Source organism: Nicotiana sylvestris, chromosome 9 (genome assembly GCF_000393655.2).
Source record: "Nicotiana sylvestris chromosome 9, ASM39365v2, whole genome shotgun sequence".
NCBI lineage: Eukaryota > Viridiplantae > Streptophyta > Magnoliopsida > Solanales > Solanaceae > Nicotiana > Nicotiana sylvestris.
Window position 1 is genome coordinate 1,699,503 of NC_091065.1, and position 11,766 is coordinate 1,711,268.

The following is an 11,766-nucleotide window of genomic DNA, read 5'->3' on the forward strand; positions in this document are numbered from 1 at the left end:
AGTTTAATTAGTTGTTTTCATGTTTATTTCATGTTTGTATTATTGTTTAAGTAAGTATTTGTTAGTTTGATGTTTGTTAGATTCAAATTGAAATTTAATCAACTATTTCTTCAATTTGTTTCATGTGTTTATGTATTGTTAGAAATTGTTAATATTGTTAAGTTCGAGTTTAAGTTCATAATTGTTTCTTCGTCGATCTTGTTATTTGTTTAAAGAATTTAATTGTATTAAAGGAATATATTGTTTTAATCGTTTAATCCGTCATGTTTGTTGTCTTAAAATAGATTCATTCATGTTCATACTTTGTTTGGATGATCTTGAATCCGAATTTTGTATAGTTTGATTTCTTGTTTACCATTTATGATTATTGCTTGAATTGTTCTCATAATCTTGTTTTAAGTTTAATATAAGAATTGTTTGTTGTAATGTTGTTAGAGTTGATTTTAAGTTCAATATGATTGAATTAGAAATGTTCATACTTTGTTTGTTGTTGTTGTTGAATCCGAAAATAGGATTGTTGTTGCTAAAATATTGTTCAATCAAATTTTAGTTGTTCTTTGTTGTTCAATTCGTGTTCATGTGATTTGTTGTTGAAATGTTGTTAAAATCGTGTTCATGTGATATTGTTGTTATGATGTTCATCCATGTTCATATTGTTGTTTGAACATTGTTAGAGATTGATCATATTGTCTATATTTTGGTTATGTTTGATTAAATGATGTGTTATAGCTGATGGGTAATTTGGTAAATTTGTAGTACGTTCAGGGGTAGTTTGGTAATTTCAGTAAGGTCGGAAGGGGTAGTTTAGGAATTGTACATTTTGAAATTGTTTATTTGAAGCATGGGGGACAAAATGAAATGGGGTGGGTTGTGATATGATTATTTAATATAAAGGGGGGACAAGATTTAAATTAAAGGGGAATCTTGCATTATTTTAAATAAAGCATGGGGGACAAAATATAATGGGGTGGTGTGATATGTTTATTTAATGTAATGGGGATGAGTGGAAAGATAATGGGTTGGGTAGAGAAAAAGTATTGATTTAATTGATTAAAAGGTTTATGGGATGTGTTATATATATGTGAAGTCTTGAACACAAATAGGAAGAAGAATACAGACAGAGAGAAAAAAAAACGGACAGAGAATAGAAGAGAGAAAAATTCCGAAAAATATTTAAGTTTTCAAAATAAGAATAAAACTAAAAAAAATCTACTGCTTTCTTTCTTTGTTAGAAATTAGTATTAATGGTTGTTGTTTCATTTAAAGCTTAAAGCTTTTGTTTTTGGGATTACTACTCCACTGGTCTGTTACTGGGTTGTTACTGTTGCTGGGCAGTTGTTGCTATTGTACTGTTATTATTGCTGCTGATTCTCATCATCATTTTCTTTTGCTTCCAATATCAGGTACATATCTGAAAATTCATGTCATGAAAAGCTTCAACATGGCAAGTAAATGAAGTTTGATTATAAGGATGTCTTCTACTCATTTAAATTTTATTAGTTTAAGTTTCAGTTTTGTTTTAGTTGGTTAATATAGTATTAAATCAATTGGTAGATTAGTTCTCTTTCTTAATAACAAATGGCTTAGTTATTTTAGGAACGCGATCAACTCATTTCTTTTAATATATGAAATAATGTCAATGATTTTTTACAAAATATAGAGTTAGTGTTTGCAAATATTCGCATAGGCAGAATATAAGAATTGGTTTATTTATCTCAAACCCAATCTTCGTAAGCAAAATTAACCAAACAATTATAACTTTGGACTAAAAACAAGTATATGAGAAGGATATGGGATTTACAAGCACGAATTGCAACATTTTATGTCAAGGATATGTAGAAATAGAATTCGCATTAAATGTAACAATAAAAGTTCTGCAGAAACTATTAATTTGTTTATCAAATTAATTCTTTTTCCAGTTTTATATGCGATTCAATTTTTGGATATGTTAATGTTGTATCCACGATAAAAATGGTAGTATTTTTAGTTACATGTTGTTTGTTTCTTTTTCATATCATTAATTCTTTAAAATTTGAATAGTTTTGAGGTATATAATTCATACGCGTAAAATAAGACTTGTAGCAACGCCTAATAAATTTTGAATTCTTTGTCAAGAAATTTGGTGGCATCCCAATCGGTAATTCTCCACGATTCTTACATTTAAAAATAGATAGATGCAATAAACATTTATGGAAAATCTATACTACTATTAAGAATCTTTTGCGTGATTAGGGATGCGTTCGCGTAACCTGATTATATTTCTAAAAGCAATTCGGATTATGCGTTCGCGCAACTTCGAACGAACATTTAATAAAAAGGGGGCTCTTCGGAGAATATCAATATTAATTTCATATAACTCGAGATGTGCGGTTCAATATTTAATTATACAAGAGCGACGAACGTTCTTAATTTTATTTTTAGCACAATTTCGAACTTAAGTCTTCTTTTTTATATAATAAAAAATTTCGAAAAAAAAATAAAAATAAATAAATAATAATTATTATATTGTGTATACGTACGCGTGACACGATTTTCACGTTAAAAAATATTAATATATAAAACGAATACACGTACGCGTGATTCGATTCGAAGAAGGGTCTTTAATTATAAACAATTTAAATAGAAGCGGTAACAATAAAATCATGCAATAAAAATGTATTTAATAAATCAAAATAATCAAGCCAAATATAACAGTTGAGCGACCGTGCTAGAACCACGGAACTCGGGAATGCCTAACACCTTCTCCCGGGTTAACAGAATTCCTTATCCGGATTTCTGGTTCGCAGAATAATAAACAGAGTCATATTCTCCTCGATTCAGGGATTAAAATTGGTGACTTGGGACGCCTTAAAATTCCCAGGTGGCGACTCTGAAACAAACAAACAAATCCCGTTTCGACTGTCCTTTAATTGGAGAAAACTCCCTTGCACCCTCGCGGGGGCGGAAAAAGGAGGTGCGACAGCTCTGGCGACTCTGCTGGGGAAATAACCCAGAACCACTGGTTCAGGGTTCAAGAATTCGAGCTTAAAATAATTGTTATAGTTGGCTTTATTTATTATCTGATTTTTTTTACATGATATATGCCCAATGTGCTAAATGACACTTTTACCGCTTTAATATTATTTGAATTATGAATATATACAACTGCTACGAAACCCCCTTCTTTCTGAGTCTTCTAAATTTATGGTGCACACGTGCGCGTGGCCCACCTTTCTGTTAAAGTCATACCAAATAAGACGAAGTTGGGACAAGTAACTAGGCCGGGTAGACTTTCGTGCTCCCGGTACGTTGCCCCCGCTTCGGCTCAAACTGTCCGTTTGGGTAAGCCAGGGCTAGATCAATATGCCTCAGGTTTTTTCACTTAGAATAACTCAGCTTCATGCCGGATCCCTAGTAGGAGCGATTGTTTGCATCACGTGCATTTGACTTTGGAGACTCAACACAGGGGTTGGGTCTGTCTAGGACAGGTGTACCAAAAATAATGACCATCCTGATGCATCTTACTTGCTGCTACTTGCGCATTTATTTGATCCGGATTTGTGTGTTGACTGACTTTTGAATATCATGAATAATATTTTAAAATTGAAAAAAAAGAAATAGCGGTTAGGGAATTGACTGTTTATTTTTGAAAAAAAAACCAATGCCCAAATACTGTCAAAACTCTGCCGAAATTTTGAGAAAATGAAAAAAAAATGTTTTATTTTTGTTTTATTAAAACCAAAGAAAAAATAGAAAAAAAAATCGTTGTTCTGTCTTATTTTTCAAAAAATTAAAATAATATATATATATATATATATATATATATATAAAGGAAAATAGTTTGTCTTCCCCTGAAAATGACAATGAAAAAGAGTCTTACTTTTAAAATAGTTTTTTTATTCGTTTCTGAAAAATTCAAAATAATAAAATAAAAAGAGTCGCGTTGAAAGTGGTTTTATTATTTGTTGCAAATATATATATATATATATAAAAATCCAAAAAGTTTTTCTTTATTTCCAAAAAATGTATATATATCTTTATTTGATGCAAAAAATATTTGTCCTGCCCAAAAAGTCTGGAAAAGTTTTTTTTTAGACTCCCAATTTTCAAAACAAAAAAAAAATCCAAAAATATTTTTCATTGACTTCTTTAGAAAGTCTTTTTAATTATTAAAAAAAAATATATATTATAAAATAAAACAAATTCGAAAATATTTTCCTTCTTCTTTAAAAATTGAAAAGAAAATTCAAAATTCAAGAAATATTTTTTTAGAAAGCATTTCTTTTATTAAAGGTAAAATTCAAAAAAAAAATATAATATATATATATATATATATATATATATTTTCTTTCTTCTTTAGAATAAGAGAAAACAAATGAAAATTCAAACAAAAAAAATATCTTCATTTTACTTTTGAAATTCTCAAAGTTCGAATCAAAAGAAAAGGAATTCTTAGAAGTCTTTCTTTCAAAAAGAAAATCAATCAAAAATCCAAAAAAAATAAAATATATATATATACTTCCTTTCTTCTTTTAAAGCAGTTCTTTTACAAATTCAAAAATAATCATAATTTAAAATCAGTTTATTTACTTTATTCATGACTGGTCCGAACTACGCAAGGTCTGATTCATGCGGGGTCATGATACGTAGGCAATCTCTATAAGATTCGACCACCACTGAAAAAGAAAAAAAAAGGGAAGAAAGAAAAATAAAGGAAAGCGCAAGTGCATCGCATTTCTGATAGAACAGTTTAACTGCTTAGGTGCATTGCATCTCTAATATATGATTATCTGTCAAATGCCCTGACACTAATGTGCTGGCTTCCTTTTGTTGTGTTCATATATAGAAAAGTGGTTGGTTGTGGTAACTCCTCCCTGCAAAGCAAATGACACAGAACATCAAAACAGGATGGGTCGGTACTGATGACCGACAACAATTGGTCGAACAGAACAACGGGTTGGTAGAAGAAGTGAAAATGCTTAGACAACATGTGGCAGACATGTATCAGGCATGGATAACTGGGAAAGCACCACCCCCACCACCGCCAAGCTTTTCAAACTCTGGCATTACCCATCCCCCATACTCTCCATCCCAACCCACTTATGACAGCTTTCCTAGCTACCCGAGTAGCTCCATCACTCGTCCACGCTACTCCCCTCCCCAATGCTACTTCTCTCCACGAGGTTCCCAAAGATGGGCTTCACTTTCCAAATACCCAGCTCCACAGAAGGCCTATCCACCCTCACAAGCCTACCGGAAGCCCCCTGGATCAGGTTTCCGGCCCAATCAAGCATTTAGGAACGAAAGGTTGCTGAAACGAGGAAAGGCTCTCACCCCTATCGGAGTATCTTATGCAAGTCTGTTTGAAAGGCTAAAGCATGCTGGCTTGATTGAGCCGCTCCCCGCATATACTCCAGATCCACATGCAAGAAACTTTGATCCGGCAGCGCAATGCGCGTACCACTCCAATGTCATAGGGCACAACATTGAGAGTTGTCGTAATTTGAAAAGGGAAGTAGAGAAAATGATCCAAGAAGGGCGGATTGTGATCGATAACAGTAACATGGAGCACTCAAACCCTATCGAGAACTTGTTGACGGAGGTTGATGATATGGAAGCTGATAATGGTCTTGGCAATACTAATGCAAAGCTTAGTGGCTAAGATGCCAATTTTGATAAAATGGGAGGACGCTCCGTTCCTTGGTTAGCAAGAGAGAAGCTGTTGGTGGTTTATTTTGTTGTCATTTCTGTTATCCGGATTATTCTTAGGGTTGTAATCCGAATATTGTCTTGTGTCAAACCTTCTTATCTTTCCATTTTTGTCGTATTAGTTTGTTTAAGTCTCGTTGATGTTGTGTTAAGATTTTATTCTGGTTCTTTTGTTTGTTTTTCTAACCATTTCGCCGGAAGTCAAATACAAAAGCCGGTCTTTTATTATTTCCAGTCATCTTTTTATTTAGTCCTTTTGTCATTTTCGTTCAATGCCGATTCTAGGGACATGACATGCGCACACAGTTTGGGCCTAGTCTTTAAAGTTAATCATAAAACCCTGGAGAGGTGATCAAAGCATTTAAGGGAAATAAGAACAGTTTGATATTATTTGAAACCCGAGCCATGTGGAACTGGGGCAAGTAAAACATAAAGAAAACCGTTAAATGCAAGATTCGCCAAATTGGCATGAGGGTCGTGCATGAGAGTGAGAGTGTCGCCCAGCAGTGCTTTAGAAATGACAAATGAAAAAGCAAGTGTTTAACATAATTGTCAAGTCCAGCACCATCGGAAGAGACTATAAATCTATGTTCAATTGTGTTGTTTGCACTTGGCATGTTTTGAAGACTGGAATGACGAAGGCATTTTGTTCTGCTACCTAAACACTTTATCCTTCGTTACCCCTTTTGAGCCTTATTTATTTTCTTTCATACCCCTCGTTCGGAATCAATAGCAATGACTAGGAAATACGAGCCTGGAAGGTAAAGAAAAAATCAAAAAAAAAAAAACGAAAAAGAAAAATGAAAAAAAGAAAGAAGAAAGAAAGTCAAATGAAAAAGAGGAATTGGGAACTACGTTTGACCTGATTCCTCAAAGAGGATACGTAGGCGCCTCACGGCTCGGTCATGGTGTAAAAAGAAATTAAAAATAATAAATAAATAATCCCCAAGCAAGAAACTGGGGCAAGAGTTGTACTCGTTGTAAGCAAAATTGGTTCCGAAGGTTGTAATTTTAAAACCCCAAATTTATTTTGTTTGTGAGCCTTTAATACCCTTTCTTTTTAAGCCTATCCAAAAAAATCCACATTACGGTCCAAAGAAAGACCTTCTGATCAGTCTGCAAAAGATGCCAAGTCAGACAAATGAGAATCTTACCGACGAACATAACATTCTGTTCCACAGCAGAAAGGACTCTAATCTCCAGCAGAGAGAGTCATACCGGCAACACTCCAAATCCCCAGCTGGAAAGCGATACAAATGAGAGAGTCTTATCGGTGAAAATTTTTACGGACACCATAAGGCGACGCAAGCTGAGAGAAAAACCAAAATGAGAGAGGCTTGATAGTGAAAACTCTTCGGGCACTACAGGTCGAATAAGATTGGGAATCAAAGGGGGGATAGTAAAGGGAAGACCTCGAAAGACGATTGATGACAAAGGATAGGCCACATATGCATGTCATGACCATTAGAGTCAGTGTTTTCGTTTGATAGATTTTTATTTATAGTTTCTTTTGTTAAAGAGTCATTTTTTTCCTTTGTCTTTTATTCTGTTCCCTTTTATCTTTTCCTTTCATAGAAATTTCCCCAGTAGAGTCTGTTTGGTCAAGACCAGTGGGAAATGACTTCAAAGTAGACCATCAGCTTTCCAAGATAAGATCTGACTAGTACATCCAAGTGATATAGTCAGGAAGGAACAAGCGCGAGGCCAGTGTCAAGAAAGATATCCCCAGCAAAAGGATTGACGAGTGTCAAGAGGGATATCCTTGCCGAAATCAAAGGTTATTAAACCTCAAGACCAGAGCCCGTGGACAAAACAAGAAAAACAATAAGCATGATTTGGGAAATTCATGCGAGACTAAAAGGTCGGGAAAATGCAAGTTTCCGAGCCATGCCACGAAAGAAGAGGGATATCCCCAGCAGAAAAGGATTATCCCCAGCAAATAATATCATCCCCAACAAGTTGTGGAACGCAGAGCAAGGAAGGGAAAAGGGAAAACCATCCCAGTGGGAGTATCACAACCAACCACCGCGTTTTAAACTAACAAATTTTGTTTAAATTGAAACAGGTAAAGGAAGTGGCATTGATGACAGAGATGCAGGCCATAAGGGAGACTGTCAAACTGGGGCAGAAAATTTTCCTTTCATTTGGAAAATTTTCTGGAAGTCAGATACCCATTCAGGGTAAAATGAATATAGCATCAGTCTCAAGGGAAGTGGTCTTTGAACCAGTTTTACCCCCAGCATAACAAGTTTTAATAAAAGAAGTTGTTCCCCAGCAGACAGAACAAAGGGATGACATTTGTGCTCAGAAAAGCAAAAACCATTATCATCCTCAGCAGCTTCCAGAAGAATGAAGCATCGATTTGAAGGGATAAAATTCCCCAGCAGCATTATCCTCAACAACGTTATCCCAAGAAGATAACACTTTTATCCCTAGCAGTGTTGAGCGAAAAAAAAAAAAAAAAAAAAATGAATTTGAAGGAGGGGAAGAAAGGAGACTCCCACAGTGGTATTATCCCCAGCAAGCAAGAACAAAGCAGAGCGAAGGAAAAAGAAAAGAAAAGAAGAAGTCAGGCGTCCACCTGGAGAATGAGGATGAAAAAATTGAAGAAGAAATCAGGCGTCCACCTGGAGAATGAGGATGAAAAAATTGAAGAAGAAATCAGGCGTCCACATGGAGAATGAGGATGACGAATTAAAGAAGAAGTCAGGCGTCCACCTGGAGAATGAGGATGAAGAATTTAAGAAGAAGTCAGGCGTCCACCTGGAGAATGAGGATGAAGAATTTAAGAAGAAGTCAGGCGTCCACCTGGAGAACGAGGATGAAGAATTTAAGAAGAAGTCAGGAGCCCCCCTGAAGAACAGAATGACGATATATTGGTTGAAGTCAGGAGCCCGCCTGAAGAGAGGAATGGCGATTATTTTCAAAGTTGTTGTCAGGAGCCCGCCTGAAGAGAGGAAAGGCATTTTAAAAAATTGTTGAAATCTTGCCAACCTAAAGAAAGGAATGGCGATGTATGGTTTGAAGTCAGGAGCCCGCCTGAAGAGAGGAATGGCGATTATTTTCAAAATTGTTGTCAGGAGCCCGCCTGAAGAGAGGAAAGGCGTTTTAAAAGAGTTGTTGAAATCTTGCCAACCTAAAGAAAGGAATGGCGATGTATTGTTTGAAATCAGGAGCCCGCCTGAAGAGAGGAATGACGATTATTTTCAAAGTTGTTGTCAGGAGCCCGCCTGAAGAGAGGAAAGGCATTTTCAAAAGTTGTTGAAATCTTGCCAGCCTAAAGAAAGGAATGGCGATGTATTGTTTGAAGTCAGGAGCCCGCCTGAAGAGAGGAATGGCGATTATTTTCAAAGTTGTTGTCAGGAGCCCGCCTGAAGAGAGGAAAGGCGTTTTAAAAGAGTTGTCGAAATCTTGCCAACCTAAAGAAAGGAATGGCGATGTATGGTTTGAAGTCAGGAGCCCGCCTGAAGAGAGGAATGGCGATTATTTTCAAAGTTGTTGTCAGGAGCCCGCCTGAAGAGAGGAAAGGCGTTGTCAAAAGTTGTTGAAATCTTGCCAACCTAAAGAAAGGAATGGCGATGTATGATTTGAAGTCAGGAGCCCGCCTGAAGAGAGGAATGGCGATTATTTTCAAAGTTGTTGTCAGGAGCCCGCCTGAAGAGAGGAAAGGCGTTGTCAAAAGTTGTTGAAATCTTGCCAACCTAAAGAAAGGAATGGCGATGTATGATTTGAAGTCAGGAGCCCGCCTGAAGAGAGGAATGGCGATTATTTTCAAAGTTGTTGTCAGGAGCCCGCCTGAAGAGAGGAATGGCGATTATTTTCAAAGTTGTTGTCAGGAGCCCGCCTGAAGAGAGGAAAGGCGTTTTTAAAAGTTGTTGAAATCTTGCCAACCTAAAGAAAGGAATGGCGATGTATTGGTGGAAGTTAGGAGCCCGCCTGAAGAGAGGAATGGCAAATTATTTTCAAAGTTGTTGTTGAAGTCAGGAGCCCGCCTGAAGAGAGGAATGGCATTCATTTTTGTTGTTAAAGTTGGGAGCCCGCCAATAGAACAGAGGCATACATTTCAGTCTTTAATTTTCAAGCATTGAACTTGGGAGCCCGCCCAGATAACAGAGGCATACATTTCAAGATCAAGTCAAAGAACAATAAAACAGAGGGTTACAATAGGAATCCCCAGCAGGAAACAATAAAATTCCCCGGCACCGGGAAACAGAAGGTTGCAACAAGAGGTCACAACACAAACTCAAGTGCATATGTCAAAAGAAGAAAAAGTACCGGAAGAAATGCAAGCAGACAAGGAAGCAAGGCAACAAAAACAAATTGCAGTATAGCTTAGCTTCTTGTTTTCTTTTAAGCACGGTGTAACAAGGAGATCGGTAAGCAGTAGTAATAGCATGCAACAACAGTAACATTGCAGTCCAACGGTAGTCCCAGCTACCAAAATTTCCCGAACTACATTGACCTGATTCCTGTTTAGCCCAGGATATGTAGGAAACCTTTGAAGCAAAGGTTCGGTCAAATCTTTTTCAAAAAATGCTTCAACGGAGTACTCGGATGGGCAAAAATCGCTCGCTTTATCTTTGCACGAAAACCCTTCGTGTCTCCGGGCAAAGAGGGGCAGCTGTAAGCACGTGATTTTTGCCCTATATGAGAATTACTCCCAAAAATTCAAAATAAAATGATTTTCCTTGGTGTGAAATTTTGTGAGATTTTGTGATATTTTGGATAATTATTTGTATTTGTCTGTGTTTGTTTATTTGTTAAATTAATAAAAAATTACAAAAATATGTCGCATTTGCATGTAGGATTTAATTCTATAATTGTTACTAATTAAATTTGTTTACAAAAAATGAAAATTACAAAAATAGGCATCTTTTGCATTTTTAGCATTTAATGCCCAAATATACAATTTTATGCTTAATTATTACTTAATTGTGCGTTAATTGTTATTTGGAGTTAATTTGCACTTTTATAACTTAATTTAGTTCTTAATAATAGTTTAAGTATTTTTATAATTTAGTTTTAGAGAAATAAAAGAAGAAAAGAGAGCGAAAATATAAAGAAAGTCGGAATTGGGCCTCGTCTTCGATTTCAAGCCATAGGCCCAAAAAATGGCCCAATCTTCCCTACGACCCAGTCCATTTCGAACTGGGTCAACCCAGTCCATAACCCAAAAGACCCAATACCCCTATCTTGCATTTCAAAGACACAAAACAAAAAAAAAACCAAAAAAAAAACCAAAAACCCTAAAAAATGACCTAACTCATCCGCCCCCCCCCTCTCATTTTTTTTCATCTTCTTCTCCAAACCTTCCAAACCCCACCTCCCATGGCTGCCCTTCATCCTCACCATGGACGACCCAGCTGCGCCTTCAGCTTCACCAATGTTCATGCCTACTCCTCCTCCTTCGTTCTTCGTCAAGCTCGAGCTTGAGCTCGACGTTCATGGCTACTCCTCCTCCATTTTGTTTCTTTTGCTTCTGCTACGACCAAATGACCCTTCTACTTCCATCTTCTCCGTCCAAGAAACCAAACGACCCAGCTGCGTCATCCATGGACGACCACTGCTTCTCTAGCAGCCATGGCTGCATTCCTCGAGCACCCGAACCACCACCAAACGACCATCGTTGTCATGCCCGTTACTGCTGTGCCGTGCTACTGCTTTTGCTTCCTTCGTCGAGTTGATGCCGCCCGTTTCTGCCACTGCTGGGACGTCGCCGCTGCTGCCTCGTCGCAACAGTGACGCTGCCGCTGCTACTCCTTCCTCCGCCGTTGCTTCTGCTTCTCGACGTCGTGCCGCTGCCCGTCACGGCAGTAGCTGCGGCTGCTTCTACTTTTTCTTCGTCTTCGTCGTCCTTCGTTCAAGCTTTTGGTCGAGGCTCGGACAGATTTGCTTACAATAAAAGTGCGTCGTTGGTTCATCTCCGGTTAGTAGATTTTTGAATTTTATTTTGTCCGTATTTTGTTTTGATATTTTTCGAATCTAAAATCGGCGAATGTTTGTTTTATTCATGTCTATGGTTAGATATTTGATTTTTTGGTTTTGTTCATGTTCATGTTGATTGTTAAATTAATTTTC